The 24,192-nt window shown below is 58.3% G+C and overlaps 1 long non-coding RNA gene across 1 annotated transcript; it reads left to right on the top strand.

Moving 5' to 3' along the window:
• The first annotated feature begins 13,187 nt into the window (after positions 1-13,187).
• Positions 13,188-23,635, top strand: LOC141567880 (uncharacterized). Its single transcript, XR_012490823.1, has 4 exons — positions 13,188-13,498; positions 17,479-17,689; positions 19,187-19,317; positions 19,492-23,635. It is a non-coding gene; the product is annotated as an uncharacterized LOC141567880 (long non-coding RNA).
• Positions 23,636-24,192: the final 557 nt, after the last annotated feature.

The raw sequence follows: 24,192 nt of genomic DNA, 5'->3' as shown, positions 1-24,192 counted from the left end.
GGGTCAGCTCAAGCGACCACAACTGGTCAGCAATTTGAGTCAACATAACCTTCACCGGATGAGCTGGACTCAAGTTGGCCGGGGCTCTCTCTGTGCGGGGCTCTGTTCTGAAGTCCAGCACTGAACGTCGACTGTGGAGACCCCTCCTGCCCTTGGGGGCGCTGGCAGTGATCAGGGGGGGAGGGGGCGTCTGTGAAACCAGGCGCATTGCAAGGCAGCAGTGAGTTGGGGGCACTTTCTGGGCCCCAGCAGACCCCTGCCTGGCCCCCAGGAGGCACGTTTTTCCCTTCACGCTATGGGGTGGTGGTACCCTGACTGGACTGAGCTGGGGGGGACCCCAGCGTTCTCCGCACTGTGTCCCTGGTGCCTGAACTCGCTGCCAGGAAGACGTTCTCTGCACTGTGGCCACGAGAATACACTGACCGAGAAGTCCGCGAGCTAAGTGGCAGCTTGGCAGTGGGGAGCTCCACCTCCTGGTGACCAGGAAGGGGGGGCCGTCTCCCCAAGGGAGAAATCCTGGGGCGGGCAGCCGCTGTGCTGGCCCCCAGGTCAGAAAGCCAGGGCTGTAGATGTCTGAATGTTGGGAAGGCATGGCCCCTCTTTCTAATCTGGCGAATGGAAATAATTTCATTTAAGTCAGGGCAGGAAAGGGGAGAGCACTTAGAAAGCAGAAATTACAAATTCTGAATAATCGCCTCTTAAAAGCACTTTAACTCCCCAGAGGTGAGAGGCCCTTTCAGTTTAATTGGTCCTCAGGGCACTGAACCGGCGTTGGCAGCAGGAAAGGGGTCCTGGCCCTGTCTCCTCTGAGCCTGCCACCACCTCCAGCTCCAATCAGGGTCCGAGCACTTGGGGACAGAGACCAAGGCTGGAGCTACAGGCCCGCTGGCCTCCCTCCAACACCCCCGCACCCAGGGCATAGCAGCATGCTTGGGGACATGTGGGTGACCAATAGAAGGCCTTGCCCTTGTGCTGTACCGCAGCAAGGTCTCCCTGTGGCCATGGACCCCACAGCCAGGTGTGGCCCTCTGGCCCCCTTTTCTCTCCCACATGGGCCCGGGACCTCCTCTGTGAGCAGCTTTCCCATGCTCAGTGCTGGAGCCGCACACAAGAAGGACACTGGGATGGGTTCAGATGGGGTGGGATTGTTATAGCCACAGGAGCTCTGACCTGAATAAAATAAGCCACGTCTGTCCCGGGGGACCGGCCGGAAGGACGGGACCAGCTATGGGAGAACTGAGTTTGGCCAGAATGGGTTGGAGGTGACTTGACCAGGGTAGCACTGAGCCGAGCTGGGCGCAGCCCTGCTCCCCAGGCCACTCTGCTGTCACCAGCTTGAGAGAGGGCACAACTTCAGACAGAAGTGCCCACAAAGCCACAGAGTCTCACAGGTGGGCCCAAGGGTTAATCGCTGCTTTATTGTTACAACTGACAATGATGAAATCAACGGAGAACATGAGTATGAATGCCAGTTAGGGTCTGGGGCAAGTGGCGCTAAATTTGGGCTTCAGGAGGGAAGTCCAAAGCTGCAGGGGCTGCAGCTGGAACGAGAGGCGGAGATGCAATGAGACTGAGCCAGAGCCTGAGGGAAGTTCTGGACATAAGCTCCCAAATGGGGCCTGCCCGTGAGCATAGTCTCCACACTGACCACCCGACCCCTTTGCAGAGTGTGAGCTTCTCACTCAGGGGGACGAGCTGCATACAGAACTATGATTATTTTCAAAGACGCAGACTCTGTCATTTATCTTGGTAAGTCCTCCCTGTCCTTGCTGGCCATGGGAACAGGGTGCCAGCCTCAGTTCCCTCGTCTGTGAAATGGGAACCAGGACACTGACGGTGATTGCAGGATGACGTGGGACGAGGCCCCACAGCGCCCGGATGTGGCTGCCCCCCAGAAGCCAGCCCGGCCACATGTTGGATCATAAACCCCATCTTTCACTGGCTGCGTTTCGAGCCGGGTTTCACGCTCTCCGATGTTTTGTGGGCAGCAGTGTGACAATCACTGGGCCGTCTGGGTTCTCTTGCTCGCCAGCAAATGTATTGTTTTGCATCCTTTGTTCTTACACGGATTGGGCAGCTTGCAAACGTGCTGATCTCTTTGCTCTCCTCTCTTTATTCTGTATTTTGTTTGGTTTAAATTGAAGCTCTTAGGGAATCAAAGCCACATCCCTGCCTCCTGGGGGCCCATCTACAGGGAAGGGACACAGGAGAAGGGTTAGGCCACGCCCCGGCCCGTGCGTCCAGGGCTTCGGCCGGCCGGCCGGCCACACAGGAGAGCCGTAGTGGTGCATACGTGAAAGGATTTACGGTTTATGAAGCCGGCCCCAGCCCCAGCACCTCACCATTACTTCTCCCAGCCGCGAGGGGTGGCCCACCAGGGACACTCCCCCAGGCATTGGTGTCCAGCGCATTTACTAGGGGTCAGTCATGTAGACATGGCTGACCCCCTGCACAGCTGTCCTCAGACTCCAGCCCCTGCAGAGGTGCGTCTGACCCCACACGTCCCTGGGCCTCGCCATAAGTGACAATTTTAGCACAGACCACCTACCGCTGCCTAAGGGCCCCAGGTAACAGTCTCGCGAGGCGGGACTCGCTGAGGGCTCAGAGCTCACCTCCAAGGAGCTGGCCAGGGCAAGACTTCCTTGGGCAAGATGAATCCTTCACTCCCAACGGAATTCTAATTTGTCTTAGTGCCGGATATGTTTATTTGCTAAGTCCTGCCCCTGCCCCAAGCATTTACAACACTCACTGAGCAGGAGTCTTGTTCCTGCAGACCTACGGCTGCTGACTACAGACAGGCTGCTCCCACCGAGGAGCGAGAGAGAGCGAGAAAGGACACCACAGGAAGGGGCTGCATTTGACCCCCTTTCCATAAAGGAGGCGCTCCCTGCCCCGCCACAGCCAAGCTCTGGGCAGGTGTGCTCACCTGAGCAGGAGAGCAGATTCCAGGGAGGCAGGGGGTGGGAGAAGTGACTGACACGTCACGTGAAATATTATAGACGAGACTGGAGAAACCACATACAAACACTCATGATCACCACCTTGGTGTTATCAATCACCACCGTGTCCCAATTTTAATATTCTGCCACCCTTGCCTCTGGTCTTACTTCTTTAAGAAATGAAATATGACAGGAAGAGCTGAGAGCTCCCAGGCCCCGCCCACTCGCCCCCGCGGTTCTTCCCCAGGAGTAACTTCAGCAGAGGCCGCAGGGGCAGGGGACACCCAGCGTGTTCACCGTGAGCAATGTTTATCATGTCGAACACTCAGGGGTCCCAGCACTTTTCAGCGTCTTGGCTCTGTTGTGAAACATCCACACATGGAAACTCCCTCGCTGTTCAAACATGAGGCCACAGCTGTGTGCTCCTAGGTGCGATGTGTTTTGTCAGGTGGCGAGCTCAGGTGATTAAGCAGAGGCAGGATGAGGTCCCGTGTTGATGTGCACACTTGTTTGACTCCAAAATGTGAGAGGTAGTTACCCTGGGCTGTGGGGTCATGGGTTGTATTCCTGTTTGTCACCTACCTGTATGTCACAGGTTTATAAATTAACTTGTATTAATTACTGATGGGAAATGAAGAGCTGGACGCTCTGAGCTCGTCTAGTGATCCGGCTCCGTGAGGTTTCGGTGTCGGCCCCGTGGCACCCTAAAGGGACGGCAGCAGGCCTGCTCCGGAAGCCGACCACAGGCCAGACCCCTGCAGACACTCAGCTGGGTCAGCTCCGGCCTCAGCCTGCCCTCCAGGCCGTGTCTGCTCTTAGCAGACAGTGACTCAGCAATCAATCCTCAGCTCGGTTCCCGGAAGCACTAAGCATGGGGGCTGGATGGCGGAAGCAGGGCTGTGAGCACAGGTGATGGGGACGTGTACTTCAAGCCATGGTCATGTTGCTATGCAGGGTGGCCGTGTCTGGCCTGGGGAATGCCATGGGGGTGGGGCGGGTGATGAGGGCAGGCTCTGGGCACTGTCTACGCAACCAGGCTCCGGGTAAGGTGGGGTGGTGGCCACCAAGGGGCCATGATGGTCACAGACATGTGCTGATGGGGGCGCCAGTGGAGGAGACTGAGCCAGACAGGGTGTTGGTGCCACGTGGGGAAGGGAGCTGCCTTTTCCAGCTGGGTGGAGTGACCCGTAGGAGCTTCCACTGCTCTCCTTGCACCCAGCCAGGACTTGGCACCCAGCAGGTGTCCCCAGAGACGAATGGCCTGCTTGGTGGGCTCTGCCCACCCTGTGTGCCCAGAGGGGCAGATGGAAGGCCCTCAGGTAACAGCGGGCCCATGGTTTGTGACCTCATCTTTGTCCCAGAGCCTTCCCTGCAGAGGACATCTCGGGCAGAGCCCGGATTACTACGAATGTGGCTGAGAGCCTGGGTGGTGAGTGCTGGGCGGTGGAGGGCGGTAACCGCCTACCTCTCCCCAACTACAAATGGAGGTACAGAGGCACCCTGTTCTGTGGGCACAGATGCAGGCACTGCCCTCCCGGGTCCCCCAGAGGCAGCCTGGCCTGGACGGTGAGCCCCAAAGCTGAGCACTCTCAGCTACCCCTCCTGGCCCTGTGAGCTGGGGTGCCCAGTCCCCACCAACAAAACGGGAAACAACACTGCCCACAGTGCAGTCTGACCCCATGCACAGAGCCCGGCTCCCTTGGTGCCTGTGACGTCAGCCATTATTACCACCATTGAGAACGTCAGGCTCTGGAGACATGACGGTCCCCTGACCATGCAGCACAAAGCCCAGCACACAGGTGCCCTGTCCCCCAGCCCCTGCTGGACCCACCTGCCAGACCTCCCTCAGCCCAAAGACTCCTCAGCAGGAGCGAGGCTCTGTGCTGAGGGCACAGCTGACACTTGGGGACAATCGGGGACAAAGCTCCCTCCAGCTCGCCGATCCCCAGAGGATGAAGAAATCAAGTGCAAAGGACACCAGCCCAGCGCGTCCTTGCTGGGTGGACAGTGGGTGGAGAGTGGACGGCACAGGCCTGGCTCCTAGTAGGCGCTCAATAAATGTTTGCTGAACTGAACTGAAGAGGAAAATTGACTTTCTCCCGCGGCGTTCGAGCCAGAGCGCTCACATCAATGGCGCCTCCTGCTTTATAAAGTGGCTGCGTTGTTTGTGTTGGTAACTGCAGGAGAAATAAAGCGGCTCCCCTCCGGCTCCCAGCGTCACCCCACCGCCTCGATGGAGGTGGCGCTGGCTCCCGCCACCAGCCTCCTGGGTCCAATCAGTCCTCTGCCAGGAGGAGCTGACCCTCCCCGGGGTAAGACGTGAACAGGACCCGCTCCTGGCCCTGCCTCCAGCAGCCCCAGTCTGGGCAGGGGGACCAGGGGAACTTAGTGAGGGCTGCGGGTGAGCCAACTGCCTGGCCACAGGGACCAGGAGGGCTCTGCTGGTTCCCTTTCCCGTGCAGAGTGACCTGGCGGGTGGAGACCCGGCTGCCCAGCCTGTTGATGAGTCCCCACCCCCACCTGGCCCTGCCCCCACCCCGTTTCCAGAAGACCCAGGGAAGCATAGCCTCCCCACCTCTACCCTCCCCTGCAGGAGGGGAGATACTAGTGGAGCAGGGGCCCCCCTTCCAGAGCTCCCTTCCCTGTTTGATTTGTTTTTCCCCAGCTGCCTCTTCCCCCACCCCCCAAGATTTATGCAAATCCCATGGCCAGGTTGTTCCTTAATGTCAAATGCAGGGGGATGGACATCACATTTGGGCTCAGCCTCAGTCAATAACCGCACCTGACAGGAGAGTTTGTAATTTCCTCCGAAGCCAAAGGGATCAGCTCCTGGAGTCCATCGTCCAATAAATACTTCCTCCGTCTCCCCTGTCCTACTTTGTCCCTCTGAGTTGATGACAGCTGTCTGGGCCTGGGCCTGCAGCCCTGCTAGGGCAGAGTCTGGGCCTTACACCCTCCCCGCTCCCCACCTGTGCACCGCAGAGCAAAGGTCTGAGACAGATGCCTGTGAGATGGATGGAAAAAGGAAGGAAGACACATCCAAGCCAGGGCTGGGAAAGTGGGCTGTGGGGGTCTCCAGGGAGAATGCAGGACAGGCCCCTCCAGCAGAAGGAGGGGCCAGACGCACAGCATCCATTCTGCACTGACCACACGCCTGGCCTCCAGCCCTGCGACCCCTGCACATACTAAGTGCATCTGTTCAAACTGAGCACCCACTGTGTGCAGAGTCTGTGCTGGGCCAGCCCAGGGTCTCCACAGATACACGCCAAGAAACCTCACCACATGCCAACTGTGAGAGCTCGCCAGCCCCCTTTCCTCTCTGAGCCTCAGTTTCTATCTCTGTAAAATGGGGGTAACAGTACCCACACTGTAGAGTCGAGGGGAGAATTCAAGGGCATCAGATGAGGGAGGACCAGGTGCAATGAGCAGGTGTGTCAAGGGCCCAGAGGGGCACAAAGGAGCCCGTGGCAAGGCCTTGGGTACCGCGCAGAGAGCAGATACTTCTGTCAGCAGGAGGGAGCCACCCAAGCGTGGGAGCTGCTGAGCGACCAAGCAGCCTCTCCCCCAAGCCCTCCCCGATGGCTGTAGCTCCTGCGGGCCTGTCCTGTGGACGTTCGCACCTGTCCCAGCCCCAGTCCCGGGCCACCTGCAGCCCCTTTCTGGGGTGGGGGTGTTCCCCTCTCTGGAGCTCATGGAGGAATGGGGGCATAGCCCTGCAGCCAGAGCCTGGAACGGGGGGCGGGGGCGGGCTTGTCCGAGGCCCAGGTTTCGTGAGTGGGTAGCCTGGGCAGACAGCCTGTTAGAACCCAACAGCCGTGCTAACCCTCACAGCCCTGCTCCAGCCGGCCCCACAGGGGCTCAGAACAGCCCTGCCCGCTGCCCGGACAGACGCCTGCTGTCAGAGGGGACGTCGAGATGGCTCCATCCACTATCAAATCCTGTTTTTTACAGGGGCCATCGAAGGCTGGCAAGCCGCCAGGGTTCACCCAGAAGGGAAGCTGCTGGAGGAGAAATGAAAAATAAAAATAGAAGCCCCGCCCTCACTGGCCACGTGATAATTAGAAATTAAAAGAAAGAAAGTGGGGAGTGGGTCAGGACAAAGCTAGCTGGGAGATGTCAGGTGAAATATTTATGGAATTCTTCAATAAAAGCCTGGGGAGGGTGAATATATTTATGATTCCAAATGTCTCACTCCTGGAACAATCAAGGTCCATGGGAAACAATGTATGCAAATTAATTTAAATGACTTGGGAGGCTGGGGAGGGGCAGAGACTTGAGAGGCTCTGCAGAGGGAGGGAGGCAGCCAGGCCTGGACACATCTCACCAGCGCGGCTGAGCAAGGGGTCACGCCAGCCGGAGGGGACCAAGAGAGGACAGTCTACCTTTCTCCCTGGGATGCACTCTGTGTTCCCTGGGCGGGACCTCACCTTATGCCCACAGAGTGACCGCCAACACTTCATGGGCAGAGGGAGGCCTGGGCTGTCCAGTCAGCATAAAGGGCTCGTCCTCCCCGAGGCCCTTTCTATTTTGTGCTCCAGCTCCCATGGGGACCGGATTGCCAGGGCACGGTCCACGCTGCCCAACCATTGTATATCCGCTGGTCTCTTTGTTGGACCATAAGCCCTAGAGGGCAGGACCCTGCCTATGTCGCATCCAGTGGTCCCTGCACACAGCCAAGGGACTCGGGGCACATTTCAGAATGAATGATGGAGGAAGCAACATGCCTGAGAAGGAATAGCCACGACACTCACTCACCCGCCACCAATGCTTCGTGCACGAATGAGTGAATCACTCATTTAATCTGCAAGACAAGCCAGTTGGAAGAGCTGGTGAGGTGCCCATTATGCAGGGGGGAAACTGAGGCTCAGAGCCTGCAGTAATGGGTCGGGTATGCATTCAGGGAGGCGTTGCATTTATGAGAAACAGCACCGGCCTTGGAGGCAGACACGCCTGTGCTGCATCCTCCCCGTAACCCTACCGGCTCTGGTCACGTGTCTCCCTGAGACCACACTCTTCTTACAGCGGAGCAGTGTGGCTGTCGTGTGTTCAACAAAGCGGCTGTGTTGGCATCCTGACCCCCAGGACCTCAGCATGGGACTGCATTTGAAAATGGGCCTTTAAGGAGGTGATTAAGGTCAATTGAGACCACTGGGGTGGGTCCTCATCCCCTGTGACTGGGGCCTCATAAGAACAGATTAGGGCACAGATACGCACAAAAGAACGACCATATGAGGTCACAGGGAGGAGACAGCCATCTGCATGCCATGGAGAGGCCTCAGGAGGAACCAGCCCTGTTCACACCTTGACCTTGGATGCCACCCTCTCGCTGTGAGAAAGAAATTTCTGTTGTTTAAGCCGCCCCGTCTGTGGCGGTTTGTTACAGCAGCCCCGTACCCACCGCCACACAGGACCCGTGGCTGGTATTACAGGAAATGACAAAGGAGAGCTGACGATCAGAGCAGGAATGCGACGGGCAGGATGGAGCCAGCATACAGACCTCACTTGTCATCCATCCCCTTTTTAATTTAATTTTAAAATGAATTAATTTCAATTTAAGTAGACATGTGTGGCTAGTGGCTGGCGCCCTGAACAGCCACTGGGCGCGTTTTAGTCGGATCCCCTGGTGACATATGGAGAGGATGGCACGGGGACAAAGGGATGCAGCCGGGGACCAGTTAGGACCTGTTCACGTCAACTGCACATAGTCCCAACAGGCCTGTGATGGAGACACCCCCCAACCTGCAGGCCCAGCATCCCTGTGCACGACAGCTGTCCTCATGGCAAGTGGACACCCAGTTTCCACAAACTTGAGTGGAAAGATCCTGTATAGAACACTTTCAGCGTCGCAAGCCCCCAGCCAGCACCACCCAGCACAGGAAACCCAGACCCACCGGACACTCTTCTTGCAGCATGAAGCCAGCTGGCCTACCTGGCGGTAGGCTTTTGGTTTTGGGGGCAGAGATCCAGGAGAGGAGGAGAAGGCTTCTGCGAACCCCTATCACCTTGAACCAGACAGAGGAGTCAGAGCTCTCTGAGCTGCCAGCCCTGCCAGCAGCTGCAATTAGCATGCAGCCGTTGACACCTAAATAATAGAACAGTTATCATAAATAATGTGCGTCCGTGATGAAGATCAGGGTATTTATAAAAGAATTAATAATCGGGACGTGAGTGCACCAAGAGACGAGCTTTCCGCGGGGAAGCTGCCCAGGTCCCTGAGCAGAATTTCTGTGGGAATAATGAGTTCTCTTAAGAAGACAAAGACCTTGAAGTTTCCTGGGCTATTTACGGACCGATTCCTGGTAATGAGGATATGAACGTGGAAAGTCAGACCGAGCTCAGTGACAGAGGAAGGCGGGAGATGGAGCTGGCCCTGGCACCGTGGCCCAGGGAGGGCCACATAGAGCCCTCGGTGGTCCTGGACCTAGAAGAATTCCGTGAGTTTGAGGCCAAAAGATCACCCTCCATGTTGAGAATAGGAGTGCACAGAATTCAGAGACAGGGACCCTCGGGCTGCCCCTGCGCGTACCTGAGCCCCCGGAGGAAGCCCAGATTAGGCGAGACGCCAGGACGAAAGGGCCCCGGTGAGCTCCAGAGGTACAAGAGGCTGCCCCTCCCGCCCCCCATGCCGGCCCTGCTTCCAATAGTGCTGCCTCAGTTTACCTCTGCTGACCAGTCAGGGACAGGCCGGAGCGAGCTCAGTCTGGCCCAAATCAAGGACCTACCTGCTGGGAGTGTCAGTCTGCTGTCTTTATGCCACCAGCCGGCCACCAAGGCCTTCCCCTCCTCACCCCTTCACGGGGTCCCTCGGGCCAGCTCACCCACTTGCTCCCCCACATCTGCCAGTCTCCTGGGGCTGCCTTAACAAAGTTCCCTGGCAGAGAGGCCTAAACAAACATTCTTTGTCTCAGTTCCCGAGGCCAGAGCCCACATCAAGGTGTAATCATGGTGTCGGTAGGGTCCTTCCTTCTGAGGCCCTCAGGGCACGTTAGCACTGCCCCAGGCCCCTCCCCCAGCCCTGGTGGCCAGCCACTGGCATCCTCGGCTCAGGAAGCATCACCCCAATCTCTTCATGTTCACAGGGCTCTCTCCCTGCATGCATGTCTATGTCCAATGTCCCCTTTGTATAAGGACAGCAGTCATGTTGGATTAGGGCCGCCCTGCTCCAGTGTGACCTCATCTTAACTCATTCCGTCTGCAATGACCCTATTTCCAATAAGGTCACATTCTGAGGGGCTGGGGGTTAGGACCCCAACATATGAATTTGGGGAAGGGATGCAATTCAGTCCATCACGCCCATGGGCAGAGGCCCCCATGGGGGACTCAGTTACTGCAGCCCCAGGCTGGGGTCAGAGGGTACCAGGAGGGATCGGGGCTGCACTGGGCTGGGCTGATGCCCAGGGCCTGCACTCCCTCTGCCATGCATGGGCACAGCTGCCAGGCATAGAGGTTCAACAGCCAACCCCAAGCCATGGGCAGTGCCAGGGCAGAGCACCAACTCATTTGTTTATCTTTTTGCTTATTGACCAGAAGGGGAGATGCACAGAACGGAGGGGGCCCTTGACACGGCTGGGTCCAAAATGCCCTCTGAGCCAACTTCCTGTCCTTCCTCACTACAGGAACACGAAACAGGGCCGTCGCTTGTGGGGACAGGTGTGCCCCGTGTTGGGGAGTCTGTTCTATGACTGGTGCCTGCAGGAGGGCCCCCACTTTGCTCTTCATCCATCGGGGAGGCCTCACCTCGTTATAAACAGACCCAGAAAGGCTGAGGGATGTACCTAAGGTCACACAGCCACCAGGACAAGCAGCCACCAGGCTCCAGGTGGTGCCAAGCCAGCCTGGCCACTGCCTGGCACTTTCTCACTGAGGTCTGAACTTCCCTCCTTGAAGTGGCCCTTGCTCTGACTTACATGTCATCTGTAAAATGGGGTCACAGGACCCACCTCATGGGCTGGTGTGAAACCTAAGAGATACCACCCGTGCCTGCCGGTAGGTCCGGCCAGGACAGCCTTTCAGAAATCCCAAACTGACCCTGAGAACCACAGGGAAACCCATGGCCCCCTCCCCTAGAACACCCCCCATTCCGGGATCACTGATGGAGCTCCAACTGCATTCGGGAACCTTCCCAGGTCACGGCCCAGCCCAGCCTTCCCGCACGGCCTCCGTGCCTTCCCTCGTCCCTTCATGTCCCCTTTGGCGGGGCTGCCGGCTCAGCTGCCAGCGTTCTATTTCGGCTCACGGCATTTATGAAAATGCATCGGAAGGCCCTGGCGTTGCAATCTGGAGCTAACCTGCTTCCCATCCTCCACAAAGCACCAGAATACTAATTGAAAAGTGATTAATTGCGCTCACGGAGCTCTGGCTCCTCGCCGTCCCGGCTCCGGCTCTCCCTAACTGGGCTGAGGACAGCGGGGCCTCATGGCTGTTTTCTTAATGCTGAGCTGGTTTTAGTCTTATTTCAGAGCCTGGCCCAGCGATAGGGTCAGATACACCCCCACCTGGGCGAATCCCTGTGCCCCGCAGAACCTCACTTTCCTCCTTTGTAAGGTGGGGCTGCTGGCCCCCAGGTCTTAGGAATCGCCCAGTCTGGGTTCAAATCCAGGGTCCCCATAGTTCTGCTAATTGTGGAGGTTTGGTCCGGTCCTGCCCCCGGATCTCTGCCATCCTCCTCATCCCCCGCTCCCTGCAATGTCACACACATTCCACCCATCTAACCACTGAATTTTCCAGAATTCTGCTCAGAGGTCACCTCCTCCAGGCAGCCTGCTGGCCCCTCCTCTCTGCTCCACTAGTGCCATAAGCCTAATTGCCCAACAGGGCACTGTGGCTGCTGGTCACCCCGTGGAGAGCAAGGCCAGCATCCAGCTGCCCCTGTACCCACGAAACCTGCACAGCACCTGCACGTACCTGAGCCCCAGGAGGGAGCCCAGATTACACGAGGCGTCAGGACGGAAGCGCCTCAAACACAGTAGGCACTCAGCCCGTGATCACCCGTCCTGCCCAACTTCGCTAGTGGCCTGGGACCAGTCCATTCGCCTCTCTGGGCCTCAGTTTTCTCACCTGAAAGATGGGGGTGACTATTGGGGCCACCTCACAGGACTGCAAGGATTACTGTCGTCACGCGAGCCAAGCACAGAGCCAGGGGTTTTCTCAGTGCCAGTGGTGAGCCGAGCCTCCAGGACCTGTGGGAAAACCAGGGCAGCGCAGTGAAAGGGTCTGACCCACTGACCCCAAACAAAGGGGTGCTCTCAGTAAAGAATGCAGCACTCGCCTGGAATGTCTTCCAGGATTAAGAACAGGAGTGGGGCGCCCCCAGGCCAGACAGCTGAGCAAGGGCCAGCGTGAGATAAAGCATAGACGTCCCGCTCTGGCAGGACTGTTAGAGACCCATCCTGAGAAGGGCTGGAGGGGGTCAGTGAGGGGCAGGGGACTGGAGGGTCCCCAGGAGGCTGGGGGCTGGGCCAGGGCAGGGAGTGGCCGCTCAGTCAGAACTCATCCTGGTGTCCAGAGCTCAGAGGAGCAGCTGGCTGCAGACCATGGGCTCTGACCGCTGAAACCCAGGAGGGCCACAGACGGTGGGCGCCCAGGGAGCAGCACGTTTGCCATTCCCACAGCATGGCACCCCCTCCGATCGAAGGCACCACTACTCCTTTGCTGGGCTTGTCTGCAAAGCCGGGAGAGGCCCTCACTCGAACCCTAATTACAAGTGTCCTGATATCCTGCCAGAAACGCAACCTTTGAGGCAGTTTTCCCTCATTGAAATTCTCCCTTGACGTGTGCACAGCAGTGAGCAGAACAAAGCAGCAGAGAGGGAGCAGAGATGCGTGCATGCAGGGTCTCCTTGTCCCAGGACAGAGGAGGAGGAGACGGCCCTGGACCACCCATGGCAGGACGGGAGCCGCGGGGGGGGGGAGCCTGCACCCGGGTCTTGTCCATCCCCCCAACAGCCCCAGGAGGGGAACGCTACCATCCCCGCTTCACACAGGGGGAAACTGAGGCTCAGAGGGGGAGGTACCTCGGCCCAGGGCACACAGCTGTGGAAGGAGGACCCCGCCAGGAGGACCCCGCCAGGTGCTCCCACGGAGGTCACAGGCCTCGGGCTGGCAGGGGCTCCAGCATGGCCTCGCCGTGGCCTGGGCTTTGAAGAGGGAACCCAGGGAGGCTCCTCTGAGCATCCACACTTCTCTGGTCAGAGTGTGGGGTCTGCAACAGCACAGCAGGCAGCCCTCAGACCCGTGACCCTCAGCCAGGTGGAGCCGCACTGTGGCCGGGCTCCATCTCAGAGATTGGACACTGCGTTTGGTTGGGGCTCCCAGGAAGTGGGTCAAGGTGGGTCCTGGGCTATCCGATGCTGCAGCCGAGTGAGGGCCTCGGTCCGAGACGCTGACCCAGCCCCGGCCTGGGCTGCAGGTGGACCTCCCCGCCTCGTCCTGAGCCTCCATGTCCAGCCTGGATTCACCGGTGGTTTGAGCCGGAACGGAAGGTTCTGGTGGCCCCAGGCACCTCCTCAGCGCTCAGTCAGCACCTGGTGAGGACCCAGTTTTGGGAACAGCGACTCTCAGGTACAAAACTGGGAAAGGAGGGTGTTCGGAGTCCGTCAAGAAGGGGACAGTGTCTCTCGTTCCAGAACCGCAGAGTTCTCTGCCTCTGACAGCACCGCAGAGCCCGGCGTGTCTGAGAAATAGTGAGGATGGGGACGGGCGGCGGCGGGAGGGACGAGAAGGTGTGGCCGGGCTCTGCGGGCCTCACAGGTCACTGTCAGGGCTCGGGGCCTGCGGAGGGGGTTAAACAGGGGGCCTGGTCTGACTAGGGCTCTGCTGAGAATGGAGTGAAAGGGGACCCTGCAGGTGTTGGAGACCCGACGCGAGGTAAGTGGACACTGATGGCACGTGGATGGACAGGGAGGTAGGCGGGGAGGAGGGGACATACCGCCAGGCTCTGTCAGCAGACCAGATGTGGGGTTTTCCGGTTGGCCCCCAGGCCCCACAGCCCCTGGAAGGACAAAGCTGCCAACTACAGACACAAAGGCTGCAGAAGAGCTGGCTGGGGGAAAGTTCTGGAGCTCAGGGCTGGACATGCTGAATTCAGGTGCCTGTGACCTCCCGTGGAGATGATGGCGGCTGGATGGGAGCTCTAGAGACAGGCCCAGCCGGACATGGACACTGGGAAGCCAGAGTGGACGCAGGGGGAGGGGAGGGGCGCAAGGCGGGCTGGGAGAGCACACAAGGTGGTGGGGGCAGGGACCCGGTGCTGACAGAGGAGCCAGGCCTCTGAGTGACCACACCACAGGGCTGGGGGACGCTGCAGGGCCTGCCACCCTGGCTGAGGCAAGACAGGATATCGGACTGGACTCCAAGTCGAGGCTGTCCCCACTGGCTCAGGGCAGCTGGGGGCTGGATGGGGGCCAGGGCTGAGGCCAGTCTTAGGGGGTGTGGCCCCCGAGCTGCAGGCGCTTCCCAAAGCTTCATTCTGGAAAGCTGATTCTCAGGCCCCGGTGAGCCTGCTGAGCACCTCCCTGCTTTTCTCCCCTTCCTTTGATACAATTATAGATTAATTAATTCTCAGCAAGCAATATCTGACCTACATCAGTGTCTCTGGAAGACGGCAGAGCCAGAAGAAAGAGGCACTGGGCTATATAAAGACAAGCATCTATTTTAGAAGAGGTCTGTGTGCGGAGAGTCAGCTGTTCCCGACGTCCTGGTTACATAAGGCTTATTTAAGGGCGGCTCACGCCCTCCCTCGCACCCGCCTACGTTCACGGCTCCGCTTGCTGGGGAGCTCTGAGCGTGGGGCTATCGCCCCACTGAGTCTGGGCTCCCCAGAGGGGCTCTGACAGGAGACCTGAGGCCCCTGGGCTGGACGGAGGCAACAGGTGCAGGCACCAAGACGCCTGGCTCTGCTGGGTCCCCCTCCTCCCCTGCCTCACACCCCCATCAACCCACTGGCCAGGCCGTGTTTTAACTGCAGGACCCTCTGCGCCAGGGGCCACATCTCACTCGTCTCAGCCTTCCTCAACACCAGGGCCAGCCTGGGCTGTCGGGCGTCCCTGTAAAGAATTCCGCTGTGACGTGGCAAGGAGAGAGCCATGGGAAATGGCCGCCCCGCTGTGTGCCGGGCGCTGGGAGGAACGCTCAGGTGCATAGTTTCTGTTTGTCAACCCGGCTGCCCTGTGAGGTGGGTCCCTGCAGCGGTGACCGCCTCCTGCTGTCCTGACCTGCCCTCGAGGCGCAGGACTCAGTAAAGAATGGGACATACAGAAGTGACCGACCTCACCTCTGAAATCAGTTTGCAAAAGGACTACGGTTCCTGTTTTGATGTGCTCTGTCACTCTCTGTCGCAGGGTCCATCAAACAGGTCACCTACTTGCAGATCAGGAGAGTGGCTGGCTGGTTTATGGCTGGTTTAAGGCTCCGTTTGGAGAGCCAAAACTCAAAGTCTTGGTTTGCTGATGTGGGGCTTAGCATAAGCAGCTCCATTTTGGGCCTGTTGTCTTGTTTTTACCAGAACCTCAGCACCAGTGGCTTTAGAAAGCTCTCCTGTGTGAAATGGCAGAGGCAGGGAAAACCCATCCCTCCTTGGGTCCGTCACCCAGCTCGCTCAGCAGTGTGGGCCGAGGACCGGTAGGCCAGCCTCACTGGGGAGCTGGTTGGAAATGCAGAGTCTCAGGCACAGGCCCAGACCTGCCCAGTGAACAACTGCACACTAACTAGACCCTCTGCGATTCCAAACACTGCAGTTAGAAGGGCTCCCAGACAAAAAACGCAGAGGGCGACACTTGTCCCTGCCTTCCACCCTCGTTCCCCAAAAAGCCCTCATTAGCAGTGCAATGTCAGGCACTGGCGCGGAAAGTTGTGGATTCACCGGGAATGCCAGAGCCAGCTAATTACACCATGCTGGGGGACGCCTCCTCCACCCACCTGTAAGGGGGAGCCTCAGGCCAGACATGCGCTGCCCAGGCCTGGATTCTCCCTCCGGCGCCCGGCCTGCAGGCCAAACCAGGCTGTTGATCGCATCTGGGCTCCTGGCCAGATATCATTTCTGGCTTTGACGCCACTGAATATTCCTTCAATGTATTATTCACCCCGTGAATTGCAGAGCTGACCCTTCAAAGCTCCTAAACAGACAGGCACACACGCACCCCAGCCTAGTCATCAAGATTGGGCTCAGGTTTCCCCCCATTTCTACCACATCCGACCCCCAGCCCCACCCCCTGCAATCCTTCCTAGCTTCTCTCCCAGGACTCCTTCCAGAAGGAGCCAGGACCAGACATTCCAACATCTGACTCAGTTCTGACTCTTCGTGTCACCATGGGGGAAGTTGCTTTGCTTCTCTAGACCAGACCTAAGTTCTAAGAATCTTAGAAGCTCAGGGTTGGAAGGAACCTTGGGGCCTCCTGAACGAGGTGGTATTGAGAAGATCAGTGCATTATATTGAGAGGATTCTTAGAACTTAGGTTGAAGTTGCTTGAATACCTCTGGGGGTGGGGAACCCACTACCTGAGTAAAGTCAGAGGCTCAGCACAGATAACGGCGGCTCCCCAGCTGTGACATTTGTGGTTCTGCGGTTCTCTCCCTCCTCCTCTTCCCCTCTGCCTAGAGCATTAAGAATTGATAGGTTGCCAAATTCCAAATAAAATCAGAATGATGGGTAAGTGATAACAGAATTGTTGATTGAGTTTCTTATCCTTTTTTTCCCTTTCTGACACTTCAATTATTTCAGTTATGACTTTTTCATAAAACAGTTCATAGACTGCAGGGGAACAAGTAACCTTTAAATCTCCCATTTAGCACATTACAATAATTTCCTTGGAAATGTGTTAGATATCACAGGTGCTCGTGCTACGTGACCTACTGCAAGCGCTTCATCAGCAAATTAATGTTGAGGTTAATTCAAACTTTAGGGGAAAGTGCAAACTTGACAAAGATGAATCCAGCCATTCGCAGTAATGACTAAGGCACACAGGCAGGCTGCCGCTGCTGTCGTCTCTGGGAGGACGAGCCGGCAGGCAAGTAAGCCAGCTGCGTTTTATCAGATGTGGTTAAAGCAGGCGTTCCAAGGTCAGGCTCTCTGGGCTCAAATTTTGACTCCAGCACTAACAGCCATGGGACATTGTACAAAGGACTGTCCCTTCTGAACCCCAGTCTCTTCATCTGCAAAATTGGTAGATACTAGCTTATCTCATTGTGAGGATTACATGAGTTAACACATGGGAAATTGTCAGAGCCACCGTTTATTTAAGATCAATAATATAAGCTTTCACCATTCCCTTCATCACCACCGTCACCACCGTCACCACCGTCACCACCGTCACCACCACCACCATGACCCCAGCCGGTCCTCACAGGCTCCCCGCCGTCCTGCAGCTGCCTGGCCCACCAGATCCTCACAGGCCTGGATTCAGGACTCAGCTCAAGCGTCCTCTCCTCAGAGAGCCTTGTAGGCCTTGGAGAGCGCAGCCCTCCCCCACCAGCCTTCTCCCGCCACCAGCTGCAATGTATTCACAGCACCTCCCTGATGGCTGCCTTCTTTCTTCTCTCCCCAGCACCTAGAATATTGTGCTGCAGACAGATGTTCAATCAAGATTTTTGAATGAGTGAATTAATGAAGGACTGAATGGATGGTCAAATGAATGAATAAACAAGGCTGAAGGGCTGTCCTGCCCCGTCCTCTTTCCTACCTGTGAGGAAGCACCAGGGACCCCATGTCATCAGAGCCTCCTGCTGCCCACACAGCATCTCCTCCCTGTGACCACGGTGAGCCCACCACTGGGACAGAGGCAGGGGTGGGATGGTCTTGGCTGGGGTACAGGACGAGGGGCTTTTGGGGTTCCCTGTGCCCCGAGATTGTGCTCCTCTGCTCACTGACAGCTGCCCGAGGCTGTAAGCCCCAGGAAGGCAAAGGACTGCTTAAATGTCAATGTCCATTGATCCCAGGGCCTGAGACAACACAGATTCCAATCCCACAGATGTGTGGGCACACAAGCTCCCAGATGAGGTGCTGCAGGGGTGGGACCCACAGAATAGCAAGGCCTGGTCCCAGCGTGAGGCCAGCACACAGGACACTCAAGAAGGCCAAGCTCCATGGGGTCAGGGTCCCTTGGATGGAGCTGGGCTCCCCCGCCTCCCAGGAATGGGCAGGGGCCGTATCCAGGGACCACCAGCTGTTACCCACTGGGGCGTGTACCCTCAGGGGACCGCTGGCGCTGCAATCCCAGGAGGGCAGAGTGCCCAGGTGAGAAGGGGGTACATGGGAGCACAGGATTAACAAGATCGGCTGCTGAAGGTCTGGAGCTCTCCATCCTCAGGGGAGCTTAAACAACGGGCCGTCACTTGGCGCAGGATTCCAGTGTCTGATGGGGGTTGGGCTGGGCCACTTGTACAGCCCCCCTCCCAGGGTCTGACCCCATGAGCTGCTGAAGCTCACACAGTGCTGGGCCCCAGGGGGTCCTTCTGCCAGCTCGGGCCCCCTGCTTACAGCTCCTGCCTGGCCCTGGCCTCCATCTGTTCCTTTTCTTTACCAGCTGTAGGTTCCCAGGGCTGGCTCAGGCCCACTGTATCTCCCCAGGGCGGCTGGGGGTTCAGCCTTCTGTTGGGAGGTGGGGGCAGCTTGTTTCCCAGAAACTTCTTGGGGCCATGGGGGAGAAAGAACATTTTTAGTAAGTAAATAATACCAGTTATGGAGAAAAAAAATACAAAAGTTGGGATGGAGACCCAGGAACCAGAGACAGCCAGGCTCAGTGCCCAGAAAGGTGGGCAGACACAGTGGGGGGTTGCCTCCCTCCTTCAAGGGGCGTCTCCAGGAAAGAGGTGAAGCTTGGGGCTCAGCGAGAGGCCTGGAGCAGAGGCGTGGGAACAAGCTGAACGTGGCAAGGAAGCCCCAGGCGGGCCCTGAGCTGGGCACTGCCTCGAGGTGGCCCCCCCACCCTCATACACCCATCCACTCACATCGTCAGTCCGGGGAGTCATCCAATAAGACACTCACTCAGTCATTCAACAACTGCTCCATTCAGATTTACTGCGAGAAAAGGTGGCAGGGGTGGCGTGCTAGTCGCCAGTGTTTGGGCAAAGGACCCAGGAATGAGTGGCTGTGCCCAAGCCCAGCCCCTCCTCTGAGCCAGGGGAGCCGGGGAAGCAAAGAGCCCATTGTGTTCAGTCAGGTTTGTGCTGGACCTCCAGCTCAGGACGTGCGGCCAGTCCCTGGGCCTGGCTGGAGGCCTTGAGGTCCCTCTCTGCACCCCAACCCACGTGCAGGGTCTGGACAAGCCCCCGCTGACTGATGAGTGGCCAGCACCCGATGAGGACATGAGTAGAGAGAAGCAGCCCACCAGCCACACACAGACCCAGCCACGAGTCCAAGAGGCTCCTGGCGGTCCTAAATCAGGGTAAGTCCAGTTGGCATTTCTCTTTGGATCAGGGCTGGGGGTGGGGGTGCAGGTGAGGGTGGAAGGAAGGGGTCCCCGGGGGCCTGTGGTGTCCGTGCTCGAAGCCCTTAGTGAGACCAGCCTCCTGGAGCAGACATGTTGTCCACATCGAGGACCTGGCCACTCCACCTGCAGGGCACTCACAGCTGACTGGACGGGCAGAAGCAGAGGAAGTCGGCGGGCACAGGCAGAGGCCGTCTCAGAGCAGGCCATCGGGGACCACCGCCCGGAATGGAGAGCTTCCACAGGACTCGGAAGCGTGGCGAGGATTCGTGCAAGCTTGTGCAAGCCGACAGGTCTTCTGGGAAGAAACAGAACCACAAGGCAGGAGGCTGACCGGGAGGGAGAGGCCCTCCCGCCGAGGAGGCTGGAGCTGAGCTCTGAGTCCTGCTGGTCAGGGCGCAGAGTGGTCGACGGGTCCCCCGTTTCCTTCTCTTTGTGTAGGAGCACCACGCCCTGAGCCATCTGTCCAGCTAGAGATGACAGCACCTGTCTCTCCCGCCGCCACACGTGACCATGGGGGCTGTCCCAGCAGAACCAACAGAGCTTGTCCTGGGCGGGGCCCTGGGGGGAGGCCTCAGAACTCCACCCCGACTGAGAGGCCACACAGGGCTTCACGGCAGGATGGTGGCTCCCCCACCCCACAAGCAGAGTGCTGACGGCCTTCCCCCGGGAGGGGCCTCACTCCAGGAGAGGTGACAAGGCCAGAGCCCCAGAGACTGACGTGTGGGGTAGGATCCACCCCAGAGCAATAGCTGTGACTGGAGACTGTATAGGAAGCTGAACGCTCTCACTTGGACCCCAGGACAGTGGTCAGTGGGGGGTGAAGGTAGAGGCTGTCCCAGGCAGTGGGGGTGCTGGGCACAAAACCACACAGTCATGCTGAACAGGTTAACTGTACTCACGCGTACACACCCACACTCGCTTGCACACACAACAATGTGTACACGCACACACAGGAGGCCCGTGTGCCAAGCGAAGGGACACGGTCCTAGCGAGAGAGCTGGCAGCCCTGCCTCCCCCGCCCGCCCTGTGCCGCCCAGCCCACTGGCCTGCACCTGGCCTGGCGCTGGACCGAGCGCTGGGGGCCGCGATGCCGTCATCAGCACAGGCCTCGGCTGACGCAGGGCAGCATATGCCAGCGGCCTCCTGACCCACACTTGACCCCACACACAGGCCCCTGATCCCAGACGGGCTGGATGCCAGCCTGAGCCCACCTGGCCTCCTGTCCAGACGCCACCTGCTGTCAAAAAGTCCACCGTTAACAAGAACATTTCCCCACTCAGGGGTCAAAAGGACAGCGTATGGCCCAGGCTCAGCGATGCTGAACTGGCGGCTCCCAGGCTGACGTCAGCTCACTCGTCACGTCCCAGGCAGCAAACGGAGGAAACCAAGACATGTCCGCTCGGTGCCAGCCAGGAGCGGGGCCTTGGCTCGCGCGACCAGCCGACCCCGACCCCACAAGGCAGTGCTGGCCTGTTTGCGCCAGTGACCTCGGGTGAGAGATCAGTCTCCTGCCCAGGGTCACTCTCTCCGCAGGGAGCAGCTGGCTTTAAACCAGGAACCGTACGCTCTCCTGCCAGGGCAGCCAGACAGGGCCACTACGGGCCACGGTCACCCGCCAAGGCCTCTGACGTCACTGATGCTCGGGGAAGGCCAAAGGGGCAGGTCCATATCTGGGCTGCGTGGGCCTCCAGGCACAGGCGCTCGGACACCAAGGACAGGACCTGCTCAACAGACACAGAATGCCAGAACCCGGGCCCAGCCGGACACGCCACACACTTCAGATCAGGGTGGCCCCTCCTACCCAGGCCACCATCTCTGCCTCCACGTCTGCTCAGGCTGACCCTCTGCAGAACCCCCCACTCCTCCCTCCCCAGTCCCTCTGCACCTCCTCCCAGCTCTGAACTTCCGCTGGTCTGACAGTCCAAGCTGTGCTTTCAGCTTCAAGAGAGGGCAAACATAAAGCCTGGCTAACGATGAGCAGTTGTCAGTACACTGACAAGAGCTTTCACAGAGGAGGGGGCATTTGAGCTGGGTTTTAAAGGATGTGTAGGAGTTCACCAGCAGAGCAGAGGGCAAGTGAGGAGCATTTTGAGCAGAGACACAGCAAGACTCACGTGGAGAGTCAGGGACGGGAGACATGGGAGGTGACCAAAGCTCCACGGGCCTCGGGGGCCAGCACACGCACACCAGGGGAGCCTCCGAAGGCCTGGAGAAAGCTAGGAGTCGGGGTCCCCCAGCCTTCCTGGCCATAAGACCGCTGCTACGTGAAGGAGAGGACCCAGTCCTGTCAGCCAAGATGAGGGCCCAGCCAGGGCCGTCGAGAGAAGGTCATGGATGAGAGGGCCATTCAGGAGGCAAAATTAAATGGAATATTTCTTTGTGGTGCCTTTTATAGATTCCAAGTCACTTTGTCAGCCTAAGAACATAAAAATGTATAATGCATTGCTTGATTTGTTCATAAAATTACCATGTTTTGGTCTATTTAGAGAAGAAAGCTTGAGGGAGGGAGCAATGTGAGACGGGCTGCTTTCTCTGAGAGTTTGTTTAACTTACTGTTTTCAGGTCTTTGCAGCACAGGTGATCAGTCCATCTGGGGCAGCTGCAGCATATGAGGCTGGGAGGTCCACCCTTGGCCCCTGCAGCAGCCTCGAACGCAGAGCATGACGTCCTGCAGCCCAGGGTGGCCTGGCATGGGCAGTGGAGGGGGAGGATGCTTCTCAGAAGCAGTCTGGAGGAGGCACAGGGGAAATTATCCTGGGGGCCGACTCCCCTCCACCGGTTCCGACACACACTCAGACCCGAATCAACACATGGAACCACAGCCCCAGTCCACTCACATGCGGCTGCCAGAAAAATGAGAAAATCACTTTTTATTGACCGTTATTTTGGTCTAATTTTTTGGGGCTGTGATTCAGTGGAGTCTTGCACGCACTGCCCACGGGTGGCGTGAGTTGCCTATGACCTCAGCCCCCTAATATACAAGTGTTACTCCACAGGCACCAGCTGGGGACATCTGCCATGGCCTCTGGGGAAAGGGCCAAACCACCCTGGGGCCCTGAGGACTCCTGGTCTAGAAAAGCAAGCCAGAGCCAGGCACCGTCAGCTCCCCCGGAGAGGACAGGGTTGTTAAGCAGAAAAGCCACAAATATCATCGTGTTCTGCTGGGTGTCCTGCCAGCCTGTGGAAGACCAATTATTTCTGGGTTATGGACAACACCCCCGGGAATGTTGCTGAGGTCTGTGACACCCCATTGCTTGGTCTCTGCCTCTCCTGCCACCAGGACCTGCGTCGAGAGCCTGGAGGGCCGTGATGGATGGTGCTGGTCAAAAGGGGAAGCAGATCCCACGAGGCTAGAGTCCATTCCGCCATCTGCGGGCCCGGGGGGACCAGGGGGCGTGATGCGTTATCGTGGGGCACTGCCAGCTGAGAGGGCGTGGGCCCTGCCTCTGCCCAGCTTTTGACTCTCGTGAGCCGTGTGGCCCCAGACAAGTGTCCTAACCTCTCTGGGCCACTAACTGTGACTACTCTTCTGCTTCACTGGCTTGGGTGAGACTTAACATGGAAATTAGACGCCATGGGTAAACACCACCATCGATGCCGGCTACTCACAGCCTCCCCTGGACCTCGCTTGCTCTTCCTGTCCCCACTTGGCCCCTTCCCTGCGGAGGCCGTAGTTCGCATGGCTTCCTGGCACTTCTCAGTGACTCCAGCCCACGAGCTCAGTGGCCTGCCCATCTCAGGAAAGAGTGAGGGAGGCCCCAGTCCTCTGGGGACACAGCCATCTTTCAAGGTCATCAGCTGCTAAGTGGGCGACCTGGATTTGAACCCACGTCTTCCACAGCATGCAGGAGCCCGCAGGCGCGAGTCTACAAAAAGCCAGTGTCCTCCTGTGTTTCCAGCCCTGGCCCCTGCCTCCTCCTCTGGAGCCCCGTTTTACAGCATGACCGAACTACCCCATTACCTAATAAAACTGTCAGAACAACTGATTGGTGCAATGTGCATGGCTCTCTTTCTCGCTCGCTCTCCTTTCCTCCCAGATTCAATAAACCCTGAAGTTGTTCCAAGAAGACAGGAGAGTGATGGGAAGCATCAATTCCACGTGAGACAAAGGGCCGTGCAAGCAACATGCCCAGCGCCAGCAGCACCAAGCCCAGCAGGGAAGCCCCTAGAAGAGGCCAGACGGCTGCTCTGGGCAGGGGACCAGCCGTGGGCAAGAGCAGCAGCTCCCGGGGAGCACGCAGGGGTGGGAGGAGCTGGAGAGGAGCGTACAGCTGGGAAGTCTTCCTGGAAGAGGAGACAGCAGAACTACCTCTTGAAGCATGAACAGGAGTTTGTCCATGGAAAGGGGAGACGAGGAAATTGCATGGAAAGGGATAGTGAGTGTGCAAGGCTACGCACAGGAGAGCAGGGGCTGTGGGAGGATTACTGGGGTGACTGCGTGTGTGGCACATGGGGGGTCAGGTCGAGGCCAGAGCCTGTACAGGTCCTTGATGTCCATCCTGGGATCACTCAGGGGCTACAGGGGTCTCAAGAGGGCGCCCAGTGAAGGGGCTCCCCCAGCCCATGACGGGGAGCCCTGGTGCCTCCCCCAGTGAAAGGAGACGGCAGCCCCAGGCCTTCCTCAGCCAGAGGGCATAACCCCAGCTGCTCTGTGGCCGACCTTGCACTGCAGGCCCAGGTGGCCTCTGGCCTCTGCACGCCTTCCTGCTGTCCTGTCCCAAGCTGATGTCAGGCTGGAGTGTCAGGGCCACTGGCTGGGTGATTAACCTGGTCTACCCTGCACACCCAAATGTAATCACAAGCGTCCTTCTGGGGGTCAGAGTGAGGAGA

Source organism: Rhinolophus sinicus, linkage group LG12 (genome assembly GCF_036562045.2).
Source record: "Rhinolophus sinicus isolate RSC01 linkage group LG12, ASM3656204v1, whole genome shotgun sequence".
Classification (NCBI taxonomy): domain Eukaryota; kingdom Metazoa; phylum Chordata; class Mammalia; order Chiroptera; family Rhinolophidae; genus Rhinolophus; species Rhinolophus sinicus.
This window is presented reverse-complemented; position numbering and strand designations above follow the sequence as displayed.